The sequence below is a fragment of the Dreissena polymorpha genome, chromosome 4 (assembly GCF_020536995.1).
Source record: "Dreissena polymorpha isolate Duluth1 chromosome 4, UMN_Dpol_1.0, whole genome shotgun sequence".
NCBI lineage: Eukaryota > Metazoa > Mollusca > Bivalvia > Myida > Dreissenidae > Dreissena > Dreissena polymorpha.
The window spans coordinates 81,919,782-81,930,909 of NC_068358.1; positions in this window are offsets into that span (position 1 = coordinate 81,919,782).

The following is an 11,128-nucleotide window of genomic DNA, read 5'->3' on the forward strand; positions in this document are numbered from 1 at the left end:
CCCAGTGTTTAATTACCCCTTTGTTCATCACAAACCGATTATCTCGATATGATCGGATACTGTCCAGACAATTACTAAGAAAACAGGGTGTCATAAACCCAGGGACCTATACTTGTATGTCTCTGTATGAGGTCATAAACCGCAGGTGTCTGGTCATTAAACACGATTTATGATACCTCCATGTCATCTCTTGGCATGTTAAGCCAAATACTTAACAGTTGCTTTAATAAAATATTTGAACATATTGTAAAAAATAGACGTGCATTAGTCCGAAATGGATGAACAGGAACTATTAAGTATATATATATATATATTAGCCAGTTTAAACCAGAGACCTACGTCTCTGTTTAAACATAACAAAAAATTGCTAAATAATAACAATACATTAAAAATATTGTGGAAATTTACTGCTACACAATTAACGTATTTAACGGGTACCTGCAAATATAACGTTTAAATATCGTGCGTTACTGCAGTGTTCGAAACATCATCGTGAAAACAAGCAATCGAGTTTGATCATAATATGGATATAAAATACTTGGGTAAAATAAATGTATAGATTTATGGTATAATAAAATGCGAGAATTTTATCGCTCATTATCACTACAAAAGAGTGTTCAATATACATGTACATTCAAAGACGGTTCAATTCGCAAGATATGCATGTGTTTGTTTCCATTTGAATGCTAAAATTTATTAATATTTTCATTAAATGAAAACGAAACGAAAATTCATTCAATGTAAAAGGAAGTTACAATTTCATTTGAAGATTGTAATGTATTGCGCTATTTGAGGGCTTTATTTTATAACTGGTTCAATGCACCTCTTACACTAAATTTCGATCGCTAATGAAAAATAACACTATCGCATCCACACCCCTTATAATTATAATAAAACTATTATAGGTTTTATTATTTTTGAAATATCTTTTATTTAAGTCTTAATCTAAAAAAGAATACGGGTATTTATAGTTTTGTATTATGAAATTGTCAGTATTTAGTCTTCCGACGACCTTTCCTCTGATACAATATTGTTATTCGCGATTTCCTCCATCAAAATCGCAATCAATTTTCTGGGAGCCGCCATCTTGAAACGTTCGCGCCGAACTTATCGTTCAATAAGACCGGATCGGAAACGAACGATCATTGGCGAACGTTCGCTGTAACTGAACGCACTACAGATTTCAGCCAATCAATTCGAAATGATAAGGTAAACAAACTGTGACGTCACTAGCAAGCTTTAGCGGTAGGATAATAACATAACTGACTCGTACAGTATTTTACGGATTAATCTACCTCGTGCTGTGAGACACAGTCCTGCACTTGGTAGACGCATCCTTATCATGAATATTAAGCTGCTATAACTGCAGTTACAACATTCAACTGCCAACTCAACAAATGTAAATGGTTTTAAACAGAGCAAATGACCAGAAACGTGGTTCCTTCATATCACAATGAAAATAAATTCTTTAGTCATTTTTAATATCGCATTTTCTCTAATTTTGAAGCAATTATAAGTGATTAATGTATGTGTTTATGCATTTATTGTAAAATAAAGACAATTGCCTGATCACATTGCCATTTTAATGCCCATCGGGTATTATTGGAAGTGTGATGATGCAATTTCCGTATGTCCCAATAAATGCAACAAAACATACATGGATATTTTTAATATCTGCGCAATTATCATTAGAGAGAAACTACCTTTTAGAACACAATAAACCCTGTATATAGCGACCAAGATACAATTCGGTGCATGTCAGACTGTTGGGCGCTAAATAAACGTTGAAAGTAATGACTGAATGTATGCCCTGCTTTCAATTTGCATTTTGTGACATCAGATAGTGACCAGCACATTTGCTGACGTGATTTTCACTTCATACATGATTTACTATAACTTAGTTTTGCGTTTGTAAAATGTCGTGCGATGTGTATATATGAGCGCCGCTTTGGTAATGCCAACATTATAACAGGGCGAAAATATAATCCCAGATACGCTTTTGAGCTTCCATAATATCAAATTATCAGGACATTATACTTTTTCATATCTTCAGCAGCTACAGTAGTATGCTTAATTCTCTTTAAACAGTGTTGACGCTGATTTAACGCCGTTTCTCATCAGAGTCTAAACTGTTTACGGTAGCTTAAGGTAAGAAATCCCATAATGGCCCCCAATTATTCATATCGCCCTTATATTTGTATTTTTCAATTAATAGTTCCGGTGCTTTCCTATACGATTTTTCTGATATTATTTTTGTGTTTATTTTGTGTCTGAAGAGGAACGCCGAATATGCATACGATATACAATTTAAAGCCAGATGACAATGTATCTGAAGGCTTGTTTCTCAGATACGATCTCGTACAAGTATGTGTTGGTTTGATATTATACAATCAATCTAATCATTTCATAATAAATGTTATATATTGCCTGTGATTCAAATACGATTGATCAAATAATTTTTGTTATGTTAATGGTTTGTTTTTAATCTGGACTGTAACTCCAAAACACATAAAGTGTTAACTCATTTTCGCATAACAGGCTGAACAATACAATAAGGTATTTGTCTGCATTAATTTTTACCTACTTTAAGCGACCACGTGTCCTTTTAGACATTAATAGGCTAAAAGGATGGCTGTCGTTTTATAGCATATCACCATCTTGTTCTACGTTTTTTTGTGCGATTACAATGCCTTTACCTCTGCCGTCGATTTTGACAGATGCGCCTAACGGTATCGTTAAGATTTTCGACACCATATTGTTGGCAAACAATGCGGAGGAATACATGACATATGTTAATTTGCAATCCGGAAAGCCAATAGAATTGATCGAAGGTTGTATTACACGTGTGTAATATAAAAAAAATATGTAATGGTTGTATTACATGGGAAACAGGGTATAGCATGTGATTATTAAATATATTATATTTTCATAAAGTGATGGGGGAAAAAATAATACGACAAATTCCAGCTTACAGAGAAATATGTTTACGTGGTAAGCTCTTCCTGCATGACAGTTTGTTTAATAGTTGATTGATACTGTAGCAAATTAATTTATCCGAAAATATGTGACCCCATCTTATCAGATTTGTGCGCGTGACCCATTACTTATCATTTTCGGATCGTCGCGATAAAACACTCCATTCATCATGAATTTCTTCTGGACAATGTTTTGGCTAGTTATATTTGTCGATGTGTTATTGTGCGACAGCCATGAGTCTGTCTTGAACAACCAGAAATACATGTATTTTGAAAAAATAATGCTCCGTGACCCCTGTTTATCGGCAATATTTTCTGTTACTCAGACACGCGGTTTCATTTTCTGAGCAAGATGGGCATTTATCAGCAACATAAGGTGTCGCCGATCATGTGGTTTTTATATGGCACGGCTCTTATACATAGCATTCTGTATTTCATTAAGTATTATAAAATAAAATACCAAGAAAACTCACCTGAAGCGACGGGCTGCGCCATTTTCAGCAACCCCTTTTTAGCAAAATTGTCACGTGGGATACCTACCCTGCTACCGTTAGCGATTCTCAGTGTCGTGGCCTTGCATAAATCAAGTAAACTATTTCCTTGAGTGTTACTTCCCTTGTCCATTGAAAATCTTGGTAACGTGCTATCAGCTAAATAGAAGTCGGGGTCAATACCGTAAATATATGCATAGGAAAGAATAGCATCACTTTTACACGCTGTTCTAGCGTTAAAATCCCCAGCTAACATAACTGTGCCCAACGATTGGAAATGGTTAATATCGTTAGCGAGACTTTCGAACAGGTCCGTATCTATCAAGTTGGCCATCGGAGAATCACTACCCCATATATATACCGCTGCAATAAATATATCTTCGTTATTGTTAAAAAACGATTTATCTAGTTTAAGCCATATTATTGTATCATGAATATTTTTAACAACCGATATGCCACTAATTATGCTATTGCGTGTATATACTACTATACCGCCGCTGTTGCGCTTAGCTTGCCTATGTCTATATTTCATATACAAATTGTGGCAATCGCATCCTGATAGTTCGAGTTTGCTTGCTTTACATGTCCATGATTCTAAAAAAATAATTAGGTCATACTGTGATACAATGGCAAGGAAATCTGGATCCTCTCGTTTGGCTGCGCTCAATCCGTTGCAGCTCCAGACTACACACTTAAGTCCATCCAGTCCCTCCTACGCGTCCTTTATTGGCCTGCCGTCAACGTACAAAGTGTCATATGACACCCACGCCCGTTTTCCCGCCTGCTTTTCCTCTTTAACTCTTCTGAAGAGACGCCGTCTTTTTGCCGCGACTTCCGGTGGGCATTGTTCCGTAACATAGAACGGCGTTCCTCGGAGGTTCTTGCTACTTCCGCGAACTTGCTCTCTGTCGCCGAAGAATGAAAATTTGCAAACAATGCTTCGGTGCCTCTCCTCGCCGCCGTTTCCGGTTGTTCTTCTGTCGGTTTTGTTTTTATGGCCCAACCTATGCACCCTTTCGAATTTCATAGTAGCCACCGCTTCCCTGGACAGTTTGAGTTCCTCCGACATGAAGTCTCTCACTAATTATTCACATTTGATAAGGGTTTCATTTGGTTCTTCAGGGATGTTTCCGAATATTAAGTTATTCCGCATGCTTTGGGATTGCACGTATTTCATTTCCTATCGTAATTTGCTGTTGTCCTTTTCCAAGTCTGATATCTTTCTTCTAGCTCCCTCAATATCAACGCCTACAGAGTCAATTGTATTTTCCACCCTGTCCACTTTGTCCCTGGTATCTGTGGTTACTGTGTCCATGTGTGCCCATAGTTTTTTGAGATTCTTATCAAAATTATCAATTTTCTTCTCCAGCCCTTTGAGTGTCTTTAATCGTGAGTCCATTTCGTTTAGTTTTAAGTCAATTTTGCCAAGCATTGCAATAATGTCTGCGTTTGTTGGCCCCATGTTGTGCTGACCCGTTTTGCCTTCCATAGTTTTAGGCAGCTTTGGCTCGGCGAATTGGTTAACGTCGCTCACACTACTTTGCACGTTGGATGTGTGAATGGTGTTCCCGTAAAATCCTTCGTTAATCCCTTCTTCGTTGGTGTCACTATTGCTCACACAACTCAGCACGTAAAATGCGATACTTGTGCTCACGCTAATCCCTTCGTGGTATAGGACTGAGTTTGCTTCTTCAAGTACCTGGCTGATTGATCCAAGCCCCCCCCCCCCCCATGCGAATTTTGCGTGTTTATACGTTTGCTATCTTCAAAATTCTCATCACTTTCACTTCTTTTCTTCTGATCTTTCCTTTTTCTTCCTGTCATTTCAATAGCATTTTTACACTGATGAATAGTTCACATTATTATTGAAGCATAAACCTGCCCTTTTGATTTGTGAGTTATGACTTTTGACTTGTGTCTTTTGATTTTCGACTTGTGAATTACCTGTTTGACATAATTTGACGCGTTTTTTAGCAAAATGGCAGACAACGATTCTTCTGACGATGTAAGTAACATTTTAATGTTAAAGGGCAATTTATATCTCATGTGCGGGAGATTCTAGGAATATCACTCTGATCCTTTTATTAATATCATTTGACCTGCTGAAATTTCAACCGATTGATAAGAGTTAATCAGGTACCACTTTTCATACAAAGACTTATTTGTATTTTTCAAAATTAGCCTTCCTTCTTCACTTTACGCCGTTTGTAGTTTTGAATCCGGTTAATTAGTCATTGTTAACATGATTTCGGTTCTTTTTTTATAATGATTTTTACTGTAATAATAATGATAGACTATTTGTTAACTTCATGTGGTAATGTATCATGATAGATCTACATATAGTTTTACATTAACTATGCTTTGGGCATATCGTGCAGCGCTGTATGACCGGGAGTTACCGCATGATCTCTGAAAGAGCTGCAAATAAATTAAATATATTCCTTCAGTATATTTTTTATATATGAAAGTGAAAGGATTTGTAAAATTGTTCATTTACAAACGTATATATTACAGGACATTGAATAGAAGAGAGCGGATAAAACAAATTATCGAAAACATTTGATCGAAGAAAACAAAACAGAAGTTACCAACAAAGGCCGCGACACAGACTGGAAACAAGGAAACTCAGGTAATTAAAAAGTATGAAACAATGTATTTTACCAAAAATTTTCATATCATGTCCCCTGGAGTCAAAGCGATCATCACATAGGAGTAGGGGTAAACACCACAGGATACCCTTTGACACCCTGGATACTACGAGACACCCTGGGACCCCAAAAACTTATAGAAATCTTTGGTTTAAACTTATAACTTAAATTTCACCTTTAAAGTAATCAGCACTGCCAACCACCCCAACCCACGGCGCTGGTCACATGCACTGCCCACCTTACCAACACACAGGTCCTGTCACATGCAGTGCCCACCTCACCAACACACAGGGCCGGTCACATGCACTGCCCACCTCCCCAACACACTGGGCTGTTCACATGCACTGCCCACCTAACTAACACACTGGGCTGGTCACATGCACTGCCCACCTCCTTAACAAATGTTACCTTGCATTTTAAAAACATGACGCCCAAGGGTAAGACATGTTGTAAGAGATTGTAAAATTGAAATCAACAAAGTGTCACAGGCATGATAGTGTAGGTCTGTACTCCTTGCCATGGTTTTGTATCTGCTCACAGAATGAGCTTGTGAAACAGCATGATAGTGTGGGTCTGTACTCCTTGCCATGACTATATATCTGCTCACAGAATGAGCTTGAGAAACAGGCATGCTAGTGTTGGTCTGTTCTCTTTGCTATGACTTCGTATTGGCTCACAGAGTGAGCTTGTGTAACAGGCATGGTAGTGTGGGTCTGTAATCCTTGCTATGACTATGTATCTGCTCACAGAATGATCTTGTGTAGCAGGCATTATAGTAAGGGTCTGTACTCCTTGCTATGCCTTTGTATCTGCTCAGAGAATGAGCTTGTGTAACAGGCATGGTAGTGTGGGTCTGTAGTCCTTGCTATGACTGTGTATCTGCTCAGTGAATGAGATTGTGTAACAGGCATGAAAGTGGGGTCTGTAATCCTTGGTATGACTATGTATCTGCTCACAAAATGAGCAATGCCATCATCAGTCGGTGCATTAGTCCATGATGTTTAGTCCTCTGCTGCATATTTTTTAGTGGGGGCACCATATCAGAAGACACATTTCTAGTTTTGTTATAATTTCTTACTAATTTATTGTTTTGATGCATTCCAGCCATCTGTACACATGAAAGGTCATCTAAAGGGCGGAAGACATAAAGCTCACAAGGTTCACTTTGGATGGCTCCATTTCAAATACGAAAAAAAATGGAAAAAGATGCTTTAAACATGTAAAATAAGTAAAACAAGGTGGAGGTGTCAGAACAATTACTTATTGTATTGAAGAAACCAAGAATGTTGACTCTTTGCCTGTGTTAGGGAAAAAGCTCTTTTTTTCCTGAGGGGAAGAGCCAGAAGGGTTCACTGAAAGACATGGAGATTCATTTATCTCAGTATGCTGGAACTGAGATAATGGAATTCAAAGACAGAAATGAAAATAAATGTTCATATCAAGACTTTTTGAAATCATATGGAATGTTTGCATCCCAACACTACCTATACATTAAAACATTGACACGATCCATACTTTACATTGATCTGATCCTGACTTAACCTTGACCAAATGCAGACTAAACATTGACCCAATCAAGACTTAATGTTGACCCAATCCAGACTTATAATTGACCCGATCCAGATTTAACATTGACTTAATCCAGACTTGACTTTGACCCAATGCAGACTTAACCATGACTCAGTTCAGACTTAACATTGACCCAATCCAGACTTAACCTTGACCAAATATAGACTTGACCCAATCCAGATTTAACATTGACCCGATCCTGACTTAACCAGACCAAATTCATACTTAACCATGACTCAATTAAGACTTAGACTTGACCAAATCTAGGCAAATATTTGAGGAAAATAAGTTGCTTCAGAGCTGCCCAAGTCCAAATTGGAAATGTGTTTTAGGTTTGATGTGTTCCTTTTGGTTTCAAAAATAAAATTAAAATTTCTGAGGTCTTTTGCTCTGCATCCAGAACTCGAAAACACCTGTATATACATCTCCTGGAGGAAGTCGCATCCAACTACTTCCCATGATGTTGTACCAACATGACACAAATAATGCACTACAGTTTGACAATAGGCCGCTGAGACCTTAGCCGTAGAAAGAGGGAAATTGGTAGTGCGTGCAACACATCGTCTATTAATAGTATAATTCTTGTTAGGCTATTTTAATATCCCATCATCAGTTACTCTGCAAAAAGTATGTTTTGGAAAAAAAGGCCTTTGTCCTATTAGTGCAACATAGACCTTCTGAGAAATCTGTATTATGCCCGAGACACGTACTACATTCCGTATTCTCCAACCACTGTTCGATATCAAAATAAATAAGTTTTGGACACAGAAAAAAACAACGCCTTGAAAATGGGTGAACATTCTTGCAATTCGTGTATTTTCTATACGCAAAACACAAATAAATGTATCAAAGTCTTAATTGTCAATGAAATCAGCATGATATTGCGAATATATGTATATGCATCATGTATAGATAGATTGATTTATTTCAGAATATAAAATACATATGGCATTGTACACAACATAATTAAAATTTCTATATATCATGAAATACAAATGCAAATATCACAGACTAGAGCTTAAAAGCAATTTGAACGCAATCATTTTGTTAAAAATTACATTATTATTGCTTCTTATTTATATCATTTGGTAAAAATGCCTAATTGCTATCATAGTGTACCAGGGCATGAACTCACATACCAATGACAGCGAAAAAAAGGGAATGGGAATTTCCTTATTTTTATTGTGGTCCTGGATGAATGATGACATGTCATAGCAAGGCACAACAACTTTGTTTTTAAAGGTGATACATTTTTTACTGCAACCTTAAATGTCTGTAAGTTGGGGGAATCTTTTATGTCAATTAGTAAGTTGTTCCATAAAGAACATCCCTTATTTGAGAAGTACTTTTTGCCAAACCCTTTTACCTTCGGGATACTGAAACATGACCCTTTGCTAAATCTGGTATTATGGTTATGAACAGTACTGGATAGCATACAATTCTCATTCAAGTAAGTAGTGGCAGACCCTGATTGTATTTTAAAAAACATGCTGAAGAAACATTTGTTCTACTCTTTTTTCAACAGGTAACCAGCCCAACTGAAGAAAGTATTCTTTATTGATGTATAAGTACGCTACTACTATAACGTTCAGCCATTTTATTGAATTTGAGACGCTGATATAAACAAAAGTTGTGTATATCAACATAATATCATAACTTTACAGAAAAAAATCACTGTCATTTTACATGCAGATAGTCCATATGGGTTCCTTAGAAAAATGCTTCCGCTGATTATCTTTATAGCATGTTCTCACAGGAGTATCGGTTTCTTCACTGGATTGCAGACCTCTCGGTGCAGTGCAGTTTCAGCGTCATGTGACATTTGCAAATCCGGTTTCAGGAGTTTAGCCAATTATTTAAAGTCTTAATTTTTGTTGTTCGGAATGGAGTACATTCGTTGACAGCAAATTACGTCTTGTATATCAACATTTGTGCCGAAATATTGGCTATCAAATAGTTCTGGTAAATAGAACATTACGTCAGGTTTTCCATAATTGAGCTCGTTATATTTTTGGGGTCTAATCGTGTAAGTATTCCAATGTTGAGCAGTTCGATCAAGGTGTGTTTGAATTAGATCCACGAAGAAAAATGTCAGATAAACATAATCGATTGGGTCGAATTCATCATATCGTCTTTAATGAAGCTCAGTCACCACTGTAAACCTTGTTGTAAAGAGCACCTCCAACGTTCAATTCGCTGTATTATGATTAACTTGAAGCCGTTGCCACATAGATCTATAACCCAGAGTTTTTCCACAAGTTTTCAACTCTTTTTGAATGGTATCAATAACTGTATCAAATGTAGGTAATACTTCTTTAGGATTCTATATAATTGCCGCATTGACAACAGAACCCCATGTCTATATAATAAAAATCCTAGAATCTCGGTGTATTTGAAACCAAGTTTGAAACATTCAATACAGATCTCCGTTTCAAAGGTTTCTTTGGCAAATAAGTTTGTAAAACACATATCACCATGTCAAAAAGCGCCAAAATTATTAATAGCATGGGTCCAATCTTCATTTTGATTTCCGCAACGATTCAATATCTGGAAAAAAAACATAAAATAGTGTGTACAGTCAGGATAATATATGAAAATTACAAGATGATTTCTGTTATAATATGTTCTTGCATAGTGTAAATATTTTTAATGAAATGTTGGTGATTTTTGTGTGTTTCAAACTTGAACACGCATGTCAAGGTTTTGCTTTGGATAATATATAACATAATATATTTAAGACTGATAGTGCAGCAAGGTTGGGGCTTATAGACACTCTCTTGAATATCTTACAGGATAGGTGTTTAGTTTCTTGACAAGTGAAAAACCAGCTAGCCCAAACCTAGCAGAGTTTAAAACCGGACTACCAGCGAATCCTCCAATCAAAAGTAAAATGTGTAAACCACTCAGTCACTCTACTACCCCGATCTTTGTTTTGGGCGACACTATTCGCAACATAATTAATGGGAATATATATTGAAAAATCCATCGAACCTCGAATGAATCAAATAGTATATTAATATAGAGAATAATGACAGCTTTCACAATCGTCATTGAAATAATAACTTTTAAGAGAATCTGCACGTGAGAGGGCTTTGTATAACACTGACATTTTGAATGAGACCACACAGTCGATAATACGAGATGCTCAGCAGCCTTCCAGTCGCAGCTAACCAAAATGATAAGATATGATTTTAGAAGAGACTTTGTTAGAACGTACCTTAATTAAATAAGAAAAATGTTCTAGAATATAAAGCGTTTTTGTCTTCCATATTTCATTCAAAAACGCTCCGAATTATGTCACAAGTCACAATTCGAAAGTCAAAAGACACAAGTCAAAAGTCACAAGTCAAAAATCATAACTCAAAAATCAAAAGGGTAGGTTTATGCTTCCATACATTATATCCTTTATTGCGATACTAAAATGAAAGTTTTCCTGTAGAAATTA